The 22,743-nt window shown below is 34.0% G+C and overlaps 1 long non-coding RNA gene across 1 annotated transcript in view; it reads right to left on the bottom strand.

Moving 5' to 3' along the window:
• Positions 1–9,930: 9,930 nt before the first annotated feature.
• LOC149784005 (uncharacterized) overlaps positions 9,931–22,743 on the bottom strand; it is a 37,703-nt gene continuing 24,890 nt past the window's right edge. The window contains exons 2-3 of the long non-coding RNA XR_016414093.1: positions 12,195–12,212; positions 9,931–9,944 (exon numbers count right to left, since the gene is read on the bottom strand). This is a non-coding gene — a long non-coding RNA (uncharacterized LOC149784005). The remainder of the gene's footprint in view (positions 9,945–12,194; positions 12,213–22,743) is intronic.

Raw genomic sequence — 22,743 nt, 5'->3', positions numbered from 1 at the left:
ATCAATTTCTCAACATACAACTACTATAAAATTACATCTCGGCCAATATCCCTGCCATTTTACTATACAATGTATATACATTTTCCTTACTAAGTACATAACTCACAAAGCTTTGTTTTGTAGTTCTGCACATCAAGTATGTATTTGCTTGCTGTTTTGCCTGTTACATGATCCACTTCTGTTAGCATTCCTTGCAGTTGACGATATTAAAGTTTTAGTTTTAGGAACTCTACAGTTACCCCATGAATGAAATTGGTCACATAGAAATAACAATAGGGGAGGCATAGAATATCGCGAAAAGCTTCATCTATGTTCGAGTGGCTTACTATGTAAAACTTGACAACTTATCGATTACGTGCAGTCTTGTGGAATTTGCACCGTAAACGCTCATACATTCAACATACAATTTCAATGATTGACTTAAATTCAGAGTTACAGGACTGCTGCACCATTAAGTGTGGCCTCTAACTGATGAATATTATAATGTCGTTTGTTCGGTTAATTAAACTTGAAATTCTTACTCAGTCAATAAGTCAGGGGTTCAGCAGATACGTAATACAATTTGGAGCAGAATTTTCGATAATATCCAGCCATACTAATACACACTGGGGATTCAGTGATTGCCTTGATCCCCCCACTTCTATTAGTATATCTGGAACGTGTCTATATGTTTTTAAAATGTGTCATATCTATAATATTTACAACTAGTATTCATGATGGTAAATTGTAGTGACTATATGTAGCTAAATTTTGTGCACACGCATATTGTTACATGTTTAGGCTCGAATAAACAGTAACATAGAAAGAATGAAAACAACAAGCTTTTTAAAATTTAACAAATAATTTATTTTCCTGGAAAATTCTGTAAAAATGTAAAAAAGAGAAGAACTTACGGTTTCAAGAATCAAATCCAAAATTAACCTAAGAATTAAATTGCAAAATTCCTGTCAATAAATGTTCTAATAATTTCAAGTTCGAATCCTGATTTAAAATCCAAGATGGATGACGATGACGTATGCTGAATTCAGTAATGTGCATATCTACAGTTCCTTGTAGAAATACAAATAATGGCACTCCGATTTTGGAAATCAAACTAAATTTGTAAGCAATGTCTTTCCCTTTGTGAGCACACTTCACAATATTTCCAGACAAATAACAATTAATCCTTTTGAATCCTAGTAATCTGAAATAACTCTAAACAGCACAATATAACACTTTAATAATAATAATAATAATAATAATAATAATGAGGACTTTGTATAGCACTTAATCTTTAGAAGCTCTAAGCTCGTTACAACATTAGGCAACACCTATAAGATAAAAACATATATAATTATATGATTACAAAAACAAACACAATGAAATTAGAAAACATTAAGAAACATGCTGAGAATATTTAAGGTAGGAAACATTATTAGGTCTTTAAGTTTGTTCTTGCAGTCGAAAAAGTGAGTTTGAGAGCACTTTTGAATGGTATCACTGTGTCTTTGTGTGTAAGTTCATTGGGCAATTCATTGCACGTTGCTGGGTCCTGGTATGCAAAAGAACGCTGTCCATATGACTTTGTTTTCATAGTAGGAATAATAAGTATACAATAGTCAGAAGAGGAGCGTTAAGTATCTTGCTGGTGTATACACATGGGTGAGGTCGGATAGGTATGTTGGACTGGAGTCCGTCATTGAAACGTAGCACAAAGAACACATTTTTTGTTTGATTCTTGATCGAATGGATAGCCAGTGTAGGGTACAGAACAGCGGGGAGGTGTGCTCTGATCGCGGTACTCTAAGTATGATCCGATCAGCTGTGTTTTGAACTTTTTGAAAATTCTGGAGTAGATATTGAGACGACCCAGACATAACTGAGTTACAATAGTCCAGTCTTGAAAGTACTAATGAACACACAAGTGTTTTAGTGGCATCAACTGAAAGATATTTGCGAATTGAGCTGATGCGTCTCAGCTTAAGACATGCAGCCTTGCACATGTTCATGACATGTTGGTGCAATGTGAGAGTACTGTCCAGAATAACACCTAGGTTTCACACTGAGTCTGTGAATTTAATGTTGGTGTTGCTGATATTTATTGTTTGAGTTAAAGGATGTGGATGAGAAAGTCCTTGTGTTGTGATCAGAATGGCCTCAGTTTTATCATCATTCATCTGCAGCTTGTTGCGTGTCATCCATGATTTCACATCAGAAATGTACCTCTCTACACCTTAGATGGTAGCATCGTCTTCGGTTGGGTGGTTAGATTTGTGTATTTGTTTGTCATCAGCATAAAATTGGTGAGACACTGAATGATGATCTATGACACTTGAGAGCGGCTGCCCAACTTCTACTAAATATTAATTCTCTAAACATTAAGTTTTATGGGCTCTCTACAAAACTGGGGATTCAGTGATTGCCTTGACCCCCGCTTCTATTGGTATATCTGGAACGTGTCTACATGTTTTTAAAATGTGTTATATCTGTAAGATTTACAACTAGTATTTATGATGGTAAATTGTAGTAATTATTTGTAGCTAAATTTTGTGTACACGCATATGTCCTATTTTAAGATATTAAAAGTGTAATATTGTATCGCATGAATAAATGGGCGGTTACGTTGGTGTTTACAGTTACTAATAATTATCAGTAAACGAGCTATCAAGTTTCGGGTTGTTTTACATTGGACAGATCGATCAGGTGGGTTCCTAGAATAATTAAATTGTTTCCCTTTGTATGGGTTACGTCTTGTGGGCTCTTTTACGATATTGGAGATTAGTTGAAATTTCACGTAATAGTAGAAACATGATGCGCTTTCTACCATTTATGCTTGGATAAAAAAGTACAAAGGGCTGGACAGTTGTTTCTTTTTATGTTCTGTGTTCTTGTTGTAATATCGTCTCCAAATGTATTTTATATTGAATGCAGTGAGTAAATATTTGTTTTGAATATTAAATGGAAGGAGAAAGTGATCATTGGACTATTATTATCATTATTATTTTGCAACTATTGTGCACTATTCCAAAGAGTTTCTGGATAACGCCATTTAGTCACATAATGACTTTTGGCGGAACAATACATTCGACGATCTGAAACTCATTTGTATCAGTTGATTCGTTCAAACTATTAGTTTAGTACCTACTTTTATAAAAACGATTGTAATAAATATTTTGTTTTCATTTTACAAATATAACACGGAATTCACAATGGTCAAGAGAGCAGTGGGTATTGTTATCACAAGATGTAGTTATTGGCAAAGCTCGTGAAGTTTATAGTAAACAATCACTAGAAGACGTGATGATATCGACCTATATATACAATTTACTGAACCGCACAGCAGTGCATGAGTTTGCTTTGATTCTTGTGCCGGAAACAGAATTTTGTCTGTATGTGCAATGACATTAGAAAAATGAACAATTTCACCAAAATACGCTCATTTCTAATACTAAGAATTGCCGACTAAATTAACAAGATTTTAATTTCAAAATAAGTCACAAACATTGACCTTTTAAAAGAATCCACTTACGGACTGAGCAATAAAATATTCAGCCTTTGCAACTCCAGATGGACTTTACCAATCCAAGGTAATAAAACTTGGTTTAAAATAACACCCTTCAACATTCTAGAATCTAACGAACATACTAAAATTTGGCATTGATGGTTGTGATGTGCACATCAACCATTTCATTATATACAGCAGCAACTGGAGAGATTAAATAGAAACTATCTATAAATTGAGTGGGGAAATTTGAAAATTAATGAAAAAAAATTGAGTTTTACAGAGCTTGTGTTAAATTAATTGGTGACATTGGCGGACATGGACAGGTAAAGCCTGTGGAAGGTAAGGCTCAAGCTATGTCTAAATTCCTAGTGCATATCAGTAAAACGCAACTGATGCGATTAGACGATATGGCTGGACATTGTCTTAAATTTTGCTGAAATGTTCCCGCAATTTCTGACTCTTGACCATGTTGTTAAGTAAGAAGACCAAACTTTATTTATCTGAAAAATGTCAGGAGTCAGTCGGTATATTAAAGGCTATTTTAAGAAGTACCCCTGTTCTTTCAGCTACATATCTCAACCATTCAAATATTTCTTGATACACGTGATGTAGGACTTGATGGAATATTAACTGAAGGAGACACAAATGATGTAGATCATCCAGTGTGTTGTTGCTCCAAGAAAATTACATCAGCACAAGATACATTATTCCACTATCTAGAAGGAGTGCTTGGTGTTACAATACTTTGAAGTGTGTATTAATTGGACTCATTCTCTGTTCATTGTATTCAGTGGTCACAGTTCTCTTTAATTCTTCTATAAAAAGAAAAATATAAACCATATATTAGTGAGATAGAGTTTGATGTTGCAAGATCAACTGTATAAACATAAGGAACATCAAGGGAAAAGAACATTTGTTCGTAGATGCACTTTCAGTTGAAAGTTCTGTCTCCGGGCTATTTACATGGCAAATCACATAACAGCAAGGCATTTCTGCACCAAGACACGCATTTACTGCGTTTCAGGATAGATTGATTAAACTCTCAAAGAATTCCATGGTGCTTGACGCACTTGGTGTCAATAAGACGTAAGGGCTCTCAGAAATCATTCGAATAAATCGAGCGGGAGTTTGATAAAAATCATGTAGCACTTGCGTTTTGCGTGCTAATGTATTTTATGGGGTGCAATCAAAAGTTTGACACCGTACTCCAGATATCTCAGAAGCATTTTATAGCTTTGTATCCCATATGTTACTTTTGACTGGAAGACCTGGATTTATTTAGATAGTTAGTTGTAGAGATGAATTTCAGAGCCCGTGTGGATAAGTCAGCCAATAAATTGATGAATGTAGAAGCATAGATTTTATATTGTCAGACAAAACACTGTTTCAATAGGGTTTCCGTGGACTCAAAGGATTTTGACAAAAATGTGATAAAGATTTAAGTGAGCAAGTAGCGATATGCATTTGTAATTCTACCATTCTAATGAAACATACGAACACGTTGATGAAATAGTGAGTCAAAGTCATATTAATAACTAGGATTGGCTGTTAAACAGTCGTGGAGCAACCCTATGACACTATGATTAAAAGAGTCACTGCTGCATTGTGGACATAACCAAAATAAAAGCGCTAAAACGACCGACAGATGATTTCTTTTATAGACGCACAAGCAAAGATGAACTGAGCGGAATTAATTCTGACGGCACCTGCTATCGTTATCTTCTCCAAAACCGGTGAAATATTGTCACTACTTATCGCAATATCAGGATCGATTACCGCTGCAGGACAAACCACTGATAAAACGGCCGGGCTGGATGCCAATAGAATCGCGGCCGGAACGGCACTGGAAAAGATTACAGAAACGGAGTTTTCTTACGTTGTCACACATGCCTACAACATAAAAAGGGGCAGAAATGCAATATTGGCGAGAGATGCAATTAACACCAAAATACATAATTTGCCAGAGAATTAGACTAGCCAGAATGCAATTCTACCATTATCGAACTTTGATTTATGGCGCGGAAGCAACGAATAAAGCAGTTCAGGGTAGTTTTATGAGCGATGAATTATCAGTACAGCGCATACATGAAACATAAATAATCAACTTAGATTCCTGTGAACGCTTAAGTACTCACTGGCTTGCATAGTCCATTAGTCCACGTGCGAATTTTGTATTTATTTTTATATGGGTAGGCAAGAACGCGTATATTTACCAATTATATCAGCCAGAGGCAATCACCTTGACACAAAACCGCGTGGATATCAGCCACACAAACAGCAACGGATCCACCAACATGTGAACTAGAAGTCATTGCGGCACTTGATGCGATTGCAGGAAAGAATCCATTATCCGATAATCCTATCTCGACTTTACATGAATATTTTGCGATGAAAAATAAACAGAACTAGAATTTCGTGAATAAATAAATATAACCGTGGACATCTATAAAGGATGAAGACGCCACAGGGGTAAGTATGCTTACCACATAAACACGTCAAACCCTGCCATATGGGGTCGACCGAAATGAAATTGTTGCTTAGCCATATAAAATCTAGCAAAGTCAAAGGGAATGATATCATCACTAGGGATTAAGGGGGATACGGCTTGCTGTCTGCTGTTGGCTGTTTTGTCTGAGATCTATAAGAATTTTATGATTACAGATTATGGTGTTTTCATCGTGGAAATAGGCAAACTTAAGAAGATTATGAAGAGCATGTAGAGTTATTTAATCGGTTGCATAATATCCGAAAAAACAGTGAAACCATCATGAATTTGTTTGGAAAAGATCGAGGAAATCCAGATTAATTTTGCCGATATTTCAGTAATCTTGACAACGTCAAATCGTTAAAATCTGCATTATATATCAAAATGGCGCCCCTCGTAGAATTGCGAATTCATCCTAATGAGATTATGAAATACTTGGATAATATACGTGGTGATATACCAACCAATGAAACAATTTTGAAATTATGGGTGACATACAGTCAACAGAGAAGAGACTATTAGAAAAGATAAAGGCTAACTACTTACTGGAAATCGTTTACAAAGCTATTGTTCTGACTAATAACTTCGAATAACGACTTATACGTGTAGTTGCTTCTGGAATTGGTACATGGTATGTCCCCTCATTTGATTTTAATGAAGGATCGTTATGTTGCAATATAGAGGCGTATTGTGACATATCTCAGGTTGAACTTATTATTAAACAAATAAAGTTGGAGGATATTGTGAAGTTAAGTCCTTAGTTATATATAAGCTCGGAAAAGTTGACAAATATTTCATTCCTAGTTTACTATTTTCACGTATTGTTGACAGCTCCCGTGGTCAAGTGGTTAGAGCGTCAGCCTCGGACGCGAGAGGTCGCGGTTTCGAACCACTGCCGATTCGTGCCAAAGACTTTTTAAAATGGTACTAATAGCTGCCTCGCTATGCATTCAGAATTAAGAGAAAAGGGTTAGGACTTGTCGGCCTGGTGTCATGAGAATGTGGATGGGGGGAGACATCACGCTACATGTCAGAGGCATTATGCCCCAGTGCTAGACATCACTATAAACTGCCATACAGCTGATATCATACCCATATGTCTGGAAAGCTGTTAAAGCTACGTTAAAAAGTCCCCAAAAATCCAAGTATTGTTCTTGCTTTAAAATCAGTCTGCATATGTACTTAATTTAGCGTTTAAATAGGACTTGAGACGAGTCATTTTGTTTAGATTATTGATTGGAAAGTCATAGTCCTAATATAATGAACTGAAGCAACATTTTGGAAATCTTGCGAACTCGTCAGAAGAGTTTTGGACATTGTCACTGTGATACATCAGGACTGTCTACACTTCACCATATTCAAGGATATTGTTACATTAGCACATCTGAGACCTAAAATTAAATCCGAAAAAAATTGTTTTGGACTTGTGTAGAATGGTTTAGGATTATTTGGATGTAGATCATAATTATGTAAGTTCCTCTTCAGTTTTCATGTTATTATTTTAATAATTGAATAATTATGTTTTACAAAACCTGTTTGCTTTGTTTCTCTCTGCTATTTAGTTTAAGTTCAACCCTTCTTGACAGAGATTGACGCTTGTCAGGGATATATATTTCTGAAAATTATTTCAGAGAAATTCAATTTCATTTTGAACTTTAAATTCACGTAATTTAGGAATCTACTTTCTTAGTCCATGTGATCTTAACGTCACATATTTGAGGAATAGTTAGTGAAACCAAAGAGCTTTCACAATGTATTCCAAAGTAGAAGCATTCGTTTCTGATCCGACACAAGAAGGGTAAAGATTATTTAGAAAAGGGCGAGTTGCGGAAACATGCCAGGTACTATACTATTTCTGAAGTAAAAGCTTCTTCGATAGGACAGGAAGTAAAACATATTTTGATTTGGATATTTGGTGGAAAACAACGTTCTTGATGACACGGGTTTAATTAGTTGGTCCCAATTTGACTCTAAAATGAAATTGAAAGAATAGAAATTCAAAACCAGATATAAATAGGTTTAAGAAACATTCAGCCTCAGAACATAATGATTGAAATCCAAAATCAGAAAGAGGAAAGAGAAATAAAGAGGAAAGACAAATGCAAACAAAAATGCATATGCCGAGAGAAGAAGGAGAAATACAAATTAAAATAAAATGTGAAAATGTACACAAAAGAAAGCGAAATGCAGCTTAAATTAAAAGAATTGGAGCTGTCAATCAGAAACCACTTCCCACCAAGTACTGGCTTTATGCTACCATAAATATTATGTTATACCTTATTTTAAAGAAAATAAAGTAGATCAGTATTTTCGTCATTGTAAAAATTAGCAACAGCCAGACAAAGGGTACGTATTGGCAAATCTGGTGAAGTCGGTACGTCAATGTCTGTAGAACAAAGGGATAATTATGATGTGGTTAAGGAATATCTCTTGAATGGTTATGAGTTGGTATCTGAGGTGTATCGAAATATTCATACGTTTATGAATAGCAGAAAGAAAGTTAACAAACCTATGTCGAATTTGCGTGGAAGAACACTGTTTGATATGTGGTGCTATGCCATGACGATTAACAAAGATTACGATAACCTTAAACAACTAATAATGATAGAAGAGTTCATACTTTGCATACAAGTGATGTTAAGATCTGTCTGCATCATCAAGCGATAGAAACATTGGAATATGATACAATACATCTGACGATCATTTGTCGACTCACACCTTTTTATTGTCAAAACGTTTACCTCACAGCATGATTTAAGTACAAAAATATCTCTTTATCAAATGAGTACATCAAACTCTCAATTTGGTCTATCTTTTGGAATAAAAAAAAGCATCAAAGGAATCATAAAGCTATTAAAAATCCTTTACTTTCTTAGAGGTCAAGGTCATGCTTATGTCTTGAAAGCGGTATATTTGTTGAGTAAAACAAACCCCAATCTGATTTTATTATGGAGAATTATGTTCTATCATTCATGCTGATGGCTTCTTTTTCACTTATTGGAATTTCTACCAGACACTATTACAATATTACGGGGCACGTGAGTCTTGTATTATCAAGTATTTTGTCCTTATCTGAGAAGTCTTGTTTTGTTAACAATTGTCCTTATTCAGTTAGCAGAATATTCAGGACCCGTGACAGTCGTAGCGGTCATTCTTTGCCTTTTGAGGGTATTCGTTTATTCCTAGGCAGTGATTCAGCCGGAGTTATCGTTCTGGTGTATCCACTTATAACTGACAAGTCTTCTTTGGATCAAAATGTTGATGTTATTAAAAATGAAATGATTTGTATCATGCTTGCGCAGATACTACATGTATGAGAAAAAGAGCTCTAAAGAATAAATGTGGTCAGAAAATTTCACATTTAGATGTCGGTCACTTTTGTCCCGATATTGATCAGTCCAAATCTATTCATCACAATGATAACCCTTTTACTATTCATTCTACCAGGGTGACGCAATATAATCACCTGTTGATGAATAAGGATAGAATTCTCAGATCTATGTTTGTTACAAGAATTACTGTAACAAACTAATCACCAAATCAACTAAAAATAACACTACCATGTATGTATGTATGTATGTATGTATGTATGTATGTATGTATGCACGTGTAAATACTTACATCACTTCCAAGAAGTTTCTGAAAAATTATGAAACATAAAAACTGAAACTAAATGGTTTGCTTTCAAAAGAGGGTACAACACTATACTGTATGGGTTGTGGTATACTTAAATATCTTTATCTCATCATTTCTGTTTTTCTGCTTTTACGAAAGATTTGTACGCTAGCGAGCTATAAGTATTTTACACCATACAATGTGCTTGATGGTTTAGGTAAACATTATAACGTCAGAAATTAAAATGTTTTAAATTGTTTTAATGTTTTATATCTATATCTTACACATCTTTATAATAAACATGCTTTGTGTTTATTTGATGAGAGCAGACATGCTAATACTTACTTCTCCAGCCCATGTCTGAAAAAATAAAAAAATAATTTGAGAACGAAAGAAATTCATTTAGTATAATTGTTTCTTAAGAGAGTACATAAGCATGCGTATATTTGCAAATACAAATAAAGTGTATGTCATGACTTTAAGTGAGTTACCAAAACAGTATGAGAGATAAAGGGGATTATAATATTTAAAAATATTCTGCTTTTTAAATCTTGTACTAGATTTAAGAGTCAGAGAAAGAAAAAAAACATTAACTAGAACACAGAATGTATGTTTCTCGCAAACGAAGAATTTACCTTATAGTCTCAAGAGGCTAATGCAACAGTATATTTTGGTAGAATGAGCAATTACTCATATGGAGATTATGCACATACCGTTACGACGAACCAGGTTCTTAAAGGTAACATTGAATATGAAGAAACAAAGTGCACAGATTTTCAGATTAACGCTTTGCGTGACGAATTTCCTTACTTCAATAATCTATGTTTTCTCTCTCATCATTCTGTCTCTTCCATTTTCTTACATGATGTTAATTTAGCGTATACGTTTCTTTATATTCCTCTCTCTGTACCTATGATCAGAGTACGATTCTTTGTCCAATCAAATTTGGTTGTGTTCTGCTCTCGACTGTAACACATTTCTTTCATTTGCCCAAAGACATTTTTGCACCACTAATTTAACCACTTAACTACTCATGTTCACTGAGCTATCAAGATTCCCATTTTGCTAATTGTTATTCTTTCAAATTTAATAAAACTTCCCATTTTGCTAATTGTTATTCTTTCAAATTTAATAAAACCAGTTGTAGCATAATGCATGCAACATCTGAATAAGTGGCGCGGTGCACTAACATGGGTCACGGTCCCCAAATAAAATATTTTTCTTGTAACTTTCCCAAACTAAACAGGGTCAAGGTGTGAAAATTCAACTTGATTAGGAAATGATAATCCTAATAGAAACCTGACTTTATAGAAAACTTCTTAGCAGGATTCGAGGTGGACAATACGAATAAAAGTCCACACTAAACTAGTGTCTGACATGACCGGAGGTGACTATTCTACTGATGTGTTTTATGCTAAATGACGTTATGGGATGTGGCATATATAAAACAGCATAACTAAACGTTTACTTTGTTTTCATTCCTAGAAAAATTAACGCTAAGGAGATGTACGTATTGCTTTCTTTCCATGAAACATAATTGTAAATGTGTTTCTGTCAAGAATATTAACACGTATGTTGCAGATCTTAATAATACCTTATACGTTGTCGAACTTATATGTATATTTTATGTAGCTGAAGATGGCGATATCTACTTTCGTGTTGTTTTTAATTTGTTTATTTTCTTTTTTGCATCTTTTGTATGGATATAAAAGGTGCTTACACAATGAATATTTTTTTATACTATGGAATGGCATGGTCAGTAAGTTTTGTTGACACTGTAGTTGTATGATTGTTTTTATTTTCGTTTGTATATGGATAACATTTCAGCCCGCGTTCCGAGAAGGCCATACCATTTCGTTATAATACACTTTGAAACAATCATCGATCAGTATGTACTAGGTATATATTATGGTGTTAGCGTAAACAAATGTTTTTGTCCATAGTTGTCATATAATCTAAGCAGAGAGAGAGAGAGAGAGAGAGAGAGTCATTGATCTGCCATTCTGGACACAACACTGAAAATAGACAATTCAGCTAGTTGTTATAGAGACTGCAGTCTTGCTTTAGTCGCCACCCTGAACATGTATAGTAGAACCTGTCTAATGAAACGCTTCTATACAGTTTTTACAAACATTTCGACACAATAGTGTCAACAACTATAAAGCCGTAAATGAAGTTTTCTATAATGTTGTTACTGGAGCCAAACCATATTAAATTAATCTATGAAGCACACTCAATTACTCATATAACTTTGAATAACACAAGGCAATCAATATGCCACCCGGAAGCCATTGCTAAAACATAATACGCATGCATCGAAAAGAGATTATAACTGATTTGTTGATACAAGCCATTTTTGCAAATTAACTAAAGTAGTAATTCCAATTTGCAGCTAAGTTTATGCAACCTATTTTGTGATCATAGCGACAATAAATAGATGGCATGGATAAATATCTGAACATGTTAATGCCTTAATGGCTTTCCGAACACATACACGCACTTAAGACTATGGATGCATACAAGGGTACGAAGGAATAGTATATACACAACTCATATAATAACCATCAAACGTTATTATTATTGCCTGAGAACAGGTATGTTTATACTTACTAGAAAATTCATTGCTCTCTGAAAAATATAACACAGCGATATTAGAAATGGTGAAATAAATTTTGATCAATCGTTTGCAATGAAAAATCAATTTACTATGTTAAATCTTATTTTCAAATAGGAAGCATGTTGTTCGCAATTACAGAACAATAACAATAGTAAAGGTGCATTCAAGACATCCGGGGCCCCGAGTGGCCGAGTGGTCTAAAGCGCTCACCGTTCTGGATCACTGCCATCTCACCTCTGGCTGCGTGGGTTCGAGTCCAAGGCTCGGCTAACGTGGGTACGTGGGAAACCCTGCCAGTAGCTTCTCGTTGGTCGGTGGTTCTTCCCTGGATTTGCCAGGGTTCTTCCTCCACCAGTTATACTGGCCGCCATGTATAGCCTATCTTGTGCTGAAAATGGCGTTAAACCCTAGAACAACAACAACAACAACAAAGCATTCAAGGCATCCATGATAGGCTACTTAAATGGTTGGTACAAAAAATAGAAACGATGGGATGAAACAAAGTCTTCCAATGGATACCTTATATGACGTTATATCGGAATTGTTAAATTATGAAAGATACTATACCGAACGAGCATCGATTTCCAAACGATGATCGATACCGTTAACATATACACCCATTTAACGCATTTCAAACGCACCTCATTGATGCGAAGACGAGAATTCTTTAAGCAGTTATCAATATGAAAATTCAGTTAAAAAATTCACGCGATAACAAAACTTGCACTAACATTTCTTTACATTGCACATTTTGTATCTGTTGTTAATGTTTGTTCCGTATTATTTTTTTGTATATATATTTTTTGTATATATATATATATATATATATATATATATATATATATATATATACACACACACAATACACACACACACACACACACATATATATATATATATATATATATATATATATATATATATATATATATATATATATATATATATATATATATATATATATATATATATATATATATATCTGTGTGTGTATTGTGTAACTGACATTTGTCGATAATTGCGTTTAAAACTTTGAGATTACCTGAGTATTGTAATATTTTGGTACATGTTTTCTTTGATTTATGTTCAAGACATTGATTTTCGAGTTCCTAAAGCATGGTACACCTGAACGTTCCAGGTTGCAAAATAACATTTAAGTAAAGATAAATAACCATACTTAAGAATTTGATGGAGAAATGATCCCATCATGGCTCACTTCCAGGATAATTAGTCATTTCTATCTTAACATGTTTCTGAATCAGTCTTTTAGTTGCGTTCAGTTATTGTTTGAGAGAAGGCAATTTATGTACTTATTTAAGTTTTCCGTTGGAATTACAATGTGCCATTTGACTTTAGGACCAAATCACTAATTTGCAATTATTGTAAATATAATGATTTTTTGTCGATAAGTCTTCATATGAACATTCATTGTCACAAAAAATGCATCTCAGTCTGATGCGTGTACTTCCAAATTTAAACTAGTCACAACTATTACGAATCAAACTTGGGATAAAACTGATATTTTCCTACATGCACTTATTGTCGTTTTCGTTCTTTTCTTTAAAAAAGCAATATAATAAAGACATGTGCTCCAAGTGTTTTTAATTCTTAGAGGCAAAGTCATGGATATTTATTGAAACGAATACATTTGTTGGATCAAACAGTCCCTGTTATGATTCTGTTATGGATAATTATGAATCAATCATGTAAAAATGTTCTATATCACATATTGCTGATTCTAGAAGGTTATCCGTATTAAAACATTAAGAATCCTAGGAGTTCTTGTTTATTATGCATTTTGCCTTTGTCTGATAAGTCTTATTCTAGTGAAAGTGTAGAGATGGGTTTTGCTAATGTGCCTCTCCACCGTGAAATTATGTCATCAGTGACTCATTAGAGTATTAATTATTTTATTACCCGGCAATGACCTAACTGGAGATAAGGTCGAGGGTATTCCATTTATAACTAACGAGCCTTGTGTGCAAGAGAAAGTTGTTTCTATTGAAAGAGAAATCCCTAACTTAAAGCAAGTTTGCTTAGGTACCAGAGCTATGACGCAAAGTTCTGGATATTGATGTTGACAAGAAAAAAATCCCAGAACAGACATATTTGTTGGGCAGTCGTTTGAAGAAGTCACCTTTATTTCTATTTTCTATTATTATCCTCTTTGTACTACAGATTTTCATTATTCTAAACAGGGTTATTAAGACAATAATTCATTGTCAAATAGGAATAAGATCGTAAGTTCCTTTGTTTGCTTTAGAAGACAATTAGCAACACATAATAAATCAAGTAGCAGTTTGTTTTTGTATATAGTTCTTTTGTAAAACAATGTTGGGGCCCTTGCAAGAACACGGAATCCACCCGATGTTCCCTTTGGTGACGGGTAGTAAATCGTTGTTCCGAAGTCATATCGAAAGGAGCGTTATAGCGTTGCCATGAAACTACTTTGGTCGGTCATTAAGAAGTCAGTACGTCTAATCATCCTAGATCAATTTTGTTCGTCGAAACGACAGTGTTGATGATCCTAAACACTCAAACTCTTGTCCACTTGACAGCGGGTACATAAGGTTCATCCGTATCCTATTTCTGCATTTCACGAACAATTTATCTGAATAATGGTACACTGTGTCGATCCCTTAGATAAAACCAAGTCAGGCAAGAAATACATATCGAATACGGTTTGTGTCTGCAAGATTTCTAGAGGTAATTTCAATTAAAACCATCGTAAAAGCTCTAGTTCCCAAGTCTGCCCAGTCTGATCAAGGAACCAGTTTTTCGTTTGGAATGTTGCAACAAGTTATGTATAAATTTGTCAGCCTTCATTTAAATATTCTGCCTATCATGCTTTAGGTCATGGTACTTTTGAGTGATATTATCAAACTTCGAAAGATGTGATTCGATCTTAAAGTTTGGATGCAGGAACAGATTGGGACTAGGGAGTTGTTTGATATTATGCAATCAGTTTTAGATTTATTAGGTTTTGGTCCTTTTGAAATACTTATTGAACATATTTTCCGTCTACGATCGAAGCTAATAAAAGAGAAACTACTGTGAAGCGAAGATTCAGAGATCATCGTTTGACCATATCTCTGATTCAAAATATAAGTTGCTAAAGGTATGTCGAGCAGCAAGTACTAATCTTCACTCTGCTCAAAGAAAATAAGTTACTAAATTAAATCATTATCACCCCTGGTAGAAAGAAACATACACAACTTTGCAACATAATTATTTTAAGGAGTATGTTGATAAAGATGGTGTTGCGAATCAATGAGTCAATTTCTGTCAAAAACAGTGAGGATTTTAAGAATGGTTTGCCAGCTCGCAGTAGTGACTTAAGCCAATGGCCAGAATTCAGAAATATTAAACAATGTAAAACAAAAACATTCACATCAACAGCCAGAAAAAAATAACAAAAGAAGCAAACTAAAACAGCTATTAAGTGAATATGGGCACTTGTTTCAAGATGTTCCAAGATTTATCTTGCTGAGAAAAAGTTGAACATTTGGAAACCATTGATCCCACAGCCGATGCTTATTCCTGGACTCAGAGATGTTTAGTTGACAATAAGTTTCCCTATCATCAGTTATTTGTGGTGAAATATCGTCATATCTAATTACGACTAAAATATTTGAAAGAGGTCAATGTCACAGTTTTAAATTCAGAGAAATGCTTTGGCTGGGTAAACAACTACAACTGATTATATTGTGGAGAATCATGAACCATTCGTTGTGAAAAGGTTACTGTATCACATCTTGTTCAATCTTCCAAACCTATCTCTAAAATATTAAAGGACACAGAAGCTTCGAAGAGCCTTTTATAAAGAGAATTGCATATTACTTATTAGGTGTCGGAAAGTGAAATTGTTCTTATTCAGGAATAAAGTGCTGCTGTCTATGTTCATCTCCATTGTATTGATGTATCAACAAACATGGTCTTAGGAGCCATGACCGTAGAAATAATGGCTGCATTACCTACTGAAGTTATTCGTTTATTATTAGGGGATAGACGGTGCTGAAAATAAGATTATGAATAATTCCGATGTGTCTGTCAAGCCCTGTTTGGATAACAGATAAAGCTGATTTTATTGAGATTGAAATCCCCGACCCATGCCTTTACTGTTAAGTCAAATATTCGTTTAGCTGACACATTTAATGGTCAGATGTTTCATGAGGTCTCGTTGTTCTTATATTTATCACTATATATCACTCAACATATATCGATCACAATGATCCTCATTGAGCTACTTACTCGCCCTATTCTGATCAGCAAGTCAAAAGGAAAACTGTCTTTGTCGAACAAGAACAGGGTCCTAAAAGTCTTTTTCGTAAGGCTATACGAGACTGAAGCCACACAAGTACCAGTTTGTAATTTTGTTTAAAATCGGGTCATTGTGAGAAAAAAGAGATCAGCAATGTTACCCGCTGGCGACAAGAGGTCTGAGATTTGTCGAATTGATATCCTGACGTCATAGAGGTTTGAAATACAGGAAAGGATTAGAATGACGGTACTTACTTCTTCTTGCTACTTATTAGGGAATAAGTTCTAAAATCTTTGGATTTTAGTCCTTTCGAGTTAGCTGTTCGACATCAACGGGAAACTTATTTCCAATTATGACTTCAAGATTAATTTTCTTAACTATATCTCTTCTTTTAAATATGAGTTGCCAAAGGCTACTGAAGTAGCATGAATTACACTGGAAAGGTGTTATCAACCTGATAATAGAGCCACATCTCTCTTGTCCATACATGGAAATCATTATACGTTTATGGTCCTTAAACAATTTAAAAGAAGGTAAATGACTTAAATTATATCATTTACACACAAGGGATGCGAAAACGGAAACACCTTTACCATATAAACATGATACAGACGTAGTTTGGTAGAGAAAGCCCAGATAATTATTTAAGCAATTTAGTTGTACCTGTCCCACACAATGAGGATTTAACCGAATGAATAAAGCCTGACTGTAATAACCTATTTTTGTCCAATCTGCGGACGTCAGAAATATAACAAATGTGGACTATAAACATTTACGTCAACCACCACACGAAAAGAGTGAATTGAAACATCTATGATGTGAATATGATCATTCTTTCCTGATGTTAATCTCGAATTAATAAAATATATCATGACGTTGAGATTCGAGATACTACATCTGTTAACATCTTTACAGGATATACCTTTTAAAAATAAATATTTACTGGCACATGATTTTAGAAAACTATGTAAAGATATCGGGCGTTCACATTGTAGTCTTGTGCTTAAAACAAATAATCCACTCCGTATGTGTACTGGATATGGAAAAATCTAAAAGCAAATTCCACTTACGGAAAAAGCAGAATAAATTTCTGCAACGTAAAGTCTATCATGATTTGATCTATAAAAATTAATTCCAGTTGTTAAACAATATCGGGTAAAAAATTACAATGTTTAATTAAAATGATAACATTTGGTCTAGAAAGTTGTGACACGTACATTTATGTTGTCATTTGCAACGATGCTTTCAACACTCACTTGGAATTCTTTCGGAAACTCCTTGGCCGACACGGTGATGGAAACCTGGCAGTTAATTTCAGTAAAAGTGAATTTTGATGTGCTTGTGTAGCATACTTATGACTTATTGTGGGACACAGTCAAGATAAATCTGTGCAGGTTAAGGTGAAGTCTATCACTAAATTCCCTGTGCCGGTCTAATATATGGCTGGATACTGTTGCTCAAATTTGTTCATAATTGCCAAGTCTCTGGCAAGTTTGCTGAGCAAGAAATCCAGCTTCCAATGATTATACAGGTTTCAGGAACCTTTAAAAAGTTAAAGATTATGCTAATAGGTGAATCTTTTCTTCTAGCTGCAAGATTGCATTATATGTATATATATATATATATATATATATATATATATATATATATATATATATATATATAATGGACTTTGTAAACGATCAATCAATCCTTTTTATTATCAGTTTTCAGGAATCCAGTATCAAGATTCACAACTGTGTTCAGATATCATTTAAAAATAATTATTCATTTTAATATTTCATTAGAATAAGAAAGTGATAATTGACATTTCAGACTACAACCAGATTTTGATATTATTGACAACTCTTTCATGTATGTATGCAAGTGTGTGTGTGCATGTGTGTGTGTGCATGTGTGTGTGTGCATGTGTGTGTGTGTGTGTGTTTGTGTGTGTGTGTGTATAACGTCTACGTTAAACATGCAATGCGACAATAGTGAATGATCTTCTGGTCACTTGTGTGGTCTTTTTCCTTTGCAATAAATGTGGGCTGAACATATTTTCTCGTGCAGCTAGAAGCTTTGGACATTTTTGGATTGTTGGCGGCAGATTACCAACTAATACGGTCCGTTCATAGCCGCTTAGGTTTGGTGAGTGAACATTTTTGTTTTGTACAAAATGTAAATAAACTCTTTGTCATATGATCATTTTGTCAAATGTTGTGTTGACACAGTTTGTGAAAGTAATTTAGTTAGTAACACATACCCATTTCACAGTGGTAAACTTATAAAAGAGAATGGTAATGATGAAGGATACTGATAGATTTGTATATAATAAGAGAATATACATTGAATATATTTTTGTGCACATTCTCATATGAGATACCAAGCTCTTGTGCCCTGGATGTATCAAAGTTGATATCTGTATCGTACAATGACATGAAGGTGGTACTTTATTAAATTTATAAAACATGCAAAATCTTCACTGGACATTCTAAAGCCAGCCCAAGCGGAGACACTATGTATAATGCAAAGTTTATGTGAACATACTCAGTTATGTTCGACAGTCAAAAGAACATTGCCATCTTATGTTCATAATTAGAAGACAGTTCAGTCTGATATTATAATGATTGGAAATTCTGCATCAAATCGAGGAGGTTGCAAAAAAAACAAATTCAGAGTAGACAGCTCCATCATTTATGCCAAGAAGAGCATTTCATGACGCCACTCGTTCAAATGAAAAAAAAACCTTCGTGCAGAACGTGTGCAAAGTTATGAAATGCATGGACGCAAATGGTAACGCAGTTTTGAATGGTGCAAACGAGACCTACTCTGCTGTCTGGGGTACCGCAAAAGAATCTCAGACTATTAATAATTCAGATGATGACGAGAAGAATCTCGGCACACCTGCATGAAAACTGATTTAAAAGACACCATTGCTCCAGGCGTGGATTTTGAAAATGATTTTGCACCTTTGCTAATGTCGCTAGTTCTTTGCTGAACAACGATCTCTGTAGCTCTGCATTTGTATGTAAAAGATCACATACAAATCTGTATCAGTGACTGGCTATTAATTTTATAAATGTAACATGCACAAACAAGTTCTAAAGAAGACTTCATATAGTTTGCGCACAGTGAATCCAATGCAACGGCGATACATATATGTGACAAGACTTGCCCCTGACTCTATAGAATCGAAAATTTCCCCTCATATTTAGATTTACTCTGGAGACAATCCAGCTACGGTGGATAAACTAAACATGAAATAAAATAAGTGCGCCAGCTTCAAGATCATATATGATAACTTTATTCCCAAATATATAAGAAACATATATGCGTGCCCAAGGATACGTTGCCTTGAGACTATCACAATAGTCCGATTATTTGTTACCCCCCTCTAGTTGGTTTTCAAAAGGCATATGAGCACTACGTATGCACCACCTGACTATGTTACTGTGGTGGTGTTATCAAAGTTCGGTCCAAGTCCAGGTGGGTTGATGCATAGGTTTATTCATAATATGCAAATAGTATAAACTTTGTCTTTGTTAAATTATACAGTAAAACTATAATTCCGTCTAGCGACTGTAATAAACAAAAAATCGAATATATATATATATATATATATATATATATATATATATATATATATATATATATATATATATATATATAGACACACACACACACACACACACACACACATATATATATTGGAGCGAAGTCCTGGTAGAAGACCTGATGATAGCAGTTACACGAGTCTTCATGTAAGAATTGAAGATTCCAGTCATTGTAACAGCAAGAAAGGGGTATCGAATAACTGCAGTGTAGATAATCTGTTTCGGATTAATTAGATGTTTGCAAAAACCGTTTAACAGATTTCACAGATGAAAGCATCACCGACGTTTGTCCGAAAATATAACGTATCCCAATTTAGACATGGAATTTACTAAATCTGTGCTACCTTTACCTGTAATGCGATGTACCGACAAATTGAACGGTTTTTCTAATAGGATCTTTCATTCCCTTTTTTGTTCATATTACAGTTTCACAAATGTTGCTGCTTATAATAAAATAACTATCTCTAGGTAACGATGTTGGTTTCATTTTTGTCGCGCAAATCATAGAAGTCATTTTCAGTACTACTATTTGACGATTTAAAAATTACAAACGTAGCATGCACTACATACATTTAGGGAAATAGCAAGATAAACATTTCATAGAATTCACATTAATTGTTTTATGAAAATTGTCGGCATCGGAAAATATATCAATATGATTTCTGTTTTTCATTTCCCACTGTCCAACGTTTAGAACAGAATACGAAGTATCCCTGGCAAGCTAAATCCGAAACAATTGTTAAAGTTTGATACCTATTCCAGGGAGATGACGAAGAGAAGAGGCATGTGCGTAATATGAATAAGAATTTCTTTCCTAATTTCCATTGGTGATGTTTGATACAAGCTTTTACTCTGCCTGTATTACTGTTAATGTGATGCGCTACTACTACTACGTTTATTCTGAAGCATTTTCCATGTTAATGTTCATACACCATCAGCGACATGTATACATACTCAATAACAGCACTTCCTTGACTTTAATATCACAAAGAGAAAATGTAATATTTTCATTTTGGATAAATGAGCCTTTATTCATTGTTATGCTTTTGTTTCTCATCTCTCTTTAGTCGATATAAATTGATCCGTATAAGAAAACTAAAATTTCAGTTTAGCACGATACGTGTAACACCTGAAAAATAACCCACTAACCAAACAAAAAAACATTTCAGAAATCTAATGACTTTATAAACAAAAAAAATGAATGTTTACAAAGGTTATATTAGGAGTGAATCAATTAAGGATTGAGGATACTGTGTTATATAATTTTAACAATATGCAAGAAAATGAAGCATTAGGGACTCGGTAAAAAAGACAAAACAAACGGGAGACCAGTTGTCTAGCTGATGAGGAAAATTTTATAAAATGAAACACTCATACAAGTTAAACTGGAATGCTTAGCTCATACTTTAATATTTCTTCTCATAGGTGGTCTTGGATTAAAACTCATAACCTATCTTATATTTTACTGAACTGGAAGAACTCACCTATCGTTATTATATCGTTACCTTGCGGCTGGAATTGCCAATATTTGTATCAGTGTTTTGTACAGAAAACGGTGGTCAATATTTCGTTACATTTCGTTTAAAACTGTCTGCCTACCGCATATATTTGCCGATGTTTGAAACATTACATGCAATAAGGAGCTCTAATTTACATATATCATCTGATACTACTTTCATTAATCGAAATACTTTCTTTAAATTGTAACCTTTGCCAATCCGTTATTGTGTGCGTCATTTGCTTCTGTTTTGCTGGTAACATACCTTTCCACTGAGTTTATCCCGCCACAAAAATGACTTACTATATTATTTGCCTGAGTGACTTACTTGCGATTGGTGTGAACAAAAATAGACATCATCTCTCTAATGGTCCATAGTTTGGTGTATATCGCCTGCTACTAAATAATATTTTGTCCGAAAAGGGTGTTTAATGCGTCATTACAGTTCAAGAAATTGTTATTTAACTGACGATATTTCTCAGTTTTAGAAATGGGTTACTTGAAAACAGAACACACCATCTTGCATAAATATTTTATTTTAAAATCGACAGTCGTTCTTTCAGCTGTAAAATTTATTATCAGTGTTTGTTTTTATCATACTTTCTATTTTTTTCTGATACCATTTAAAGAACTTTCGTTATAATTTGTGCATTTTTTCTCCGATTGAAACGTAAATAAAAACGGGTAACACAACCTGATTTAATCGTGCAATATTTGCTTCGTTGAGTTGTTTATGATCGTTTTGTAGGCAATTATATTCAGGTTCTAAATCTTATCTAGCTTGTTGAATAATCAATGTCATTCTATTATACCATTTCCTTCACCCCCTTGAAATTATTATCCATTTCAACAGATGAAACTGTTTTATTTTAACATCTCCATTTTATGATATGTACTTTTGCCCATGCTATATCTCCAGTCATGACATGGCAATTCAAATTACCACTTATTATATGATTATTATATACTGTCATTATATATGATATATATATATATATATATATATATATATATATATATATATATATATATATATATATATATATATATTATATTTTGTTGCAGATGTATTCAGTTGTTTGTTGAAGAAAAACTAGTATGGGACCTGATAGTGTTCAGTTTGGAATAAAAGCGTGACATGTATAAGTGGCTTTGACAAATTCGGGAATTATGATTATACCAGAGAT

The sequence above is a fragment of the Sinohyriopsis cumingii genome, chromosome 14, assembly GCF_028554795.1.
Source record: "Sinohyriopsis cumingii isolate HCF-2022 chromosome 14, ASM2855479v2, whole genome shotgun sequence".
NCBI lineage: Eukaryota > Metazoa > Mollusca > Bivalvia > Unionida > Unionidae > Sinohyriopsis > Sinohyriopsis cumingii.
The sequence above is the reverse complement of the archived record's forward strand: the minus strand, read 5'-3'. Positions and strand labels throughout refer to the sequence as shown.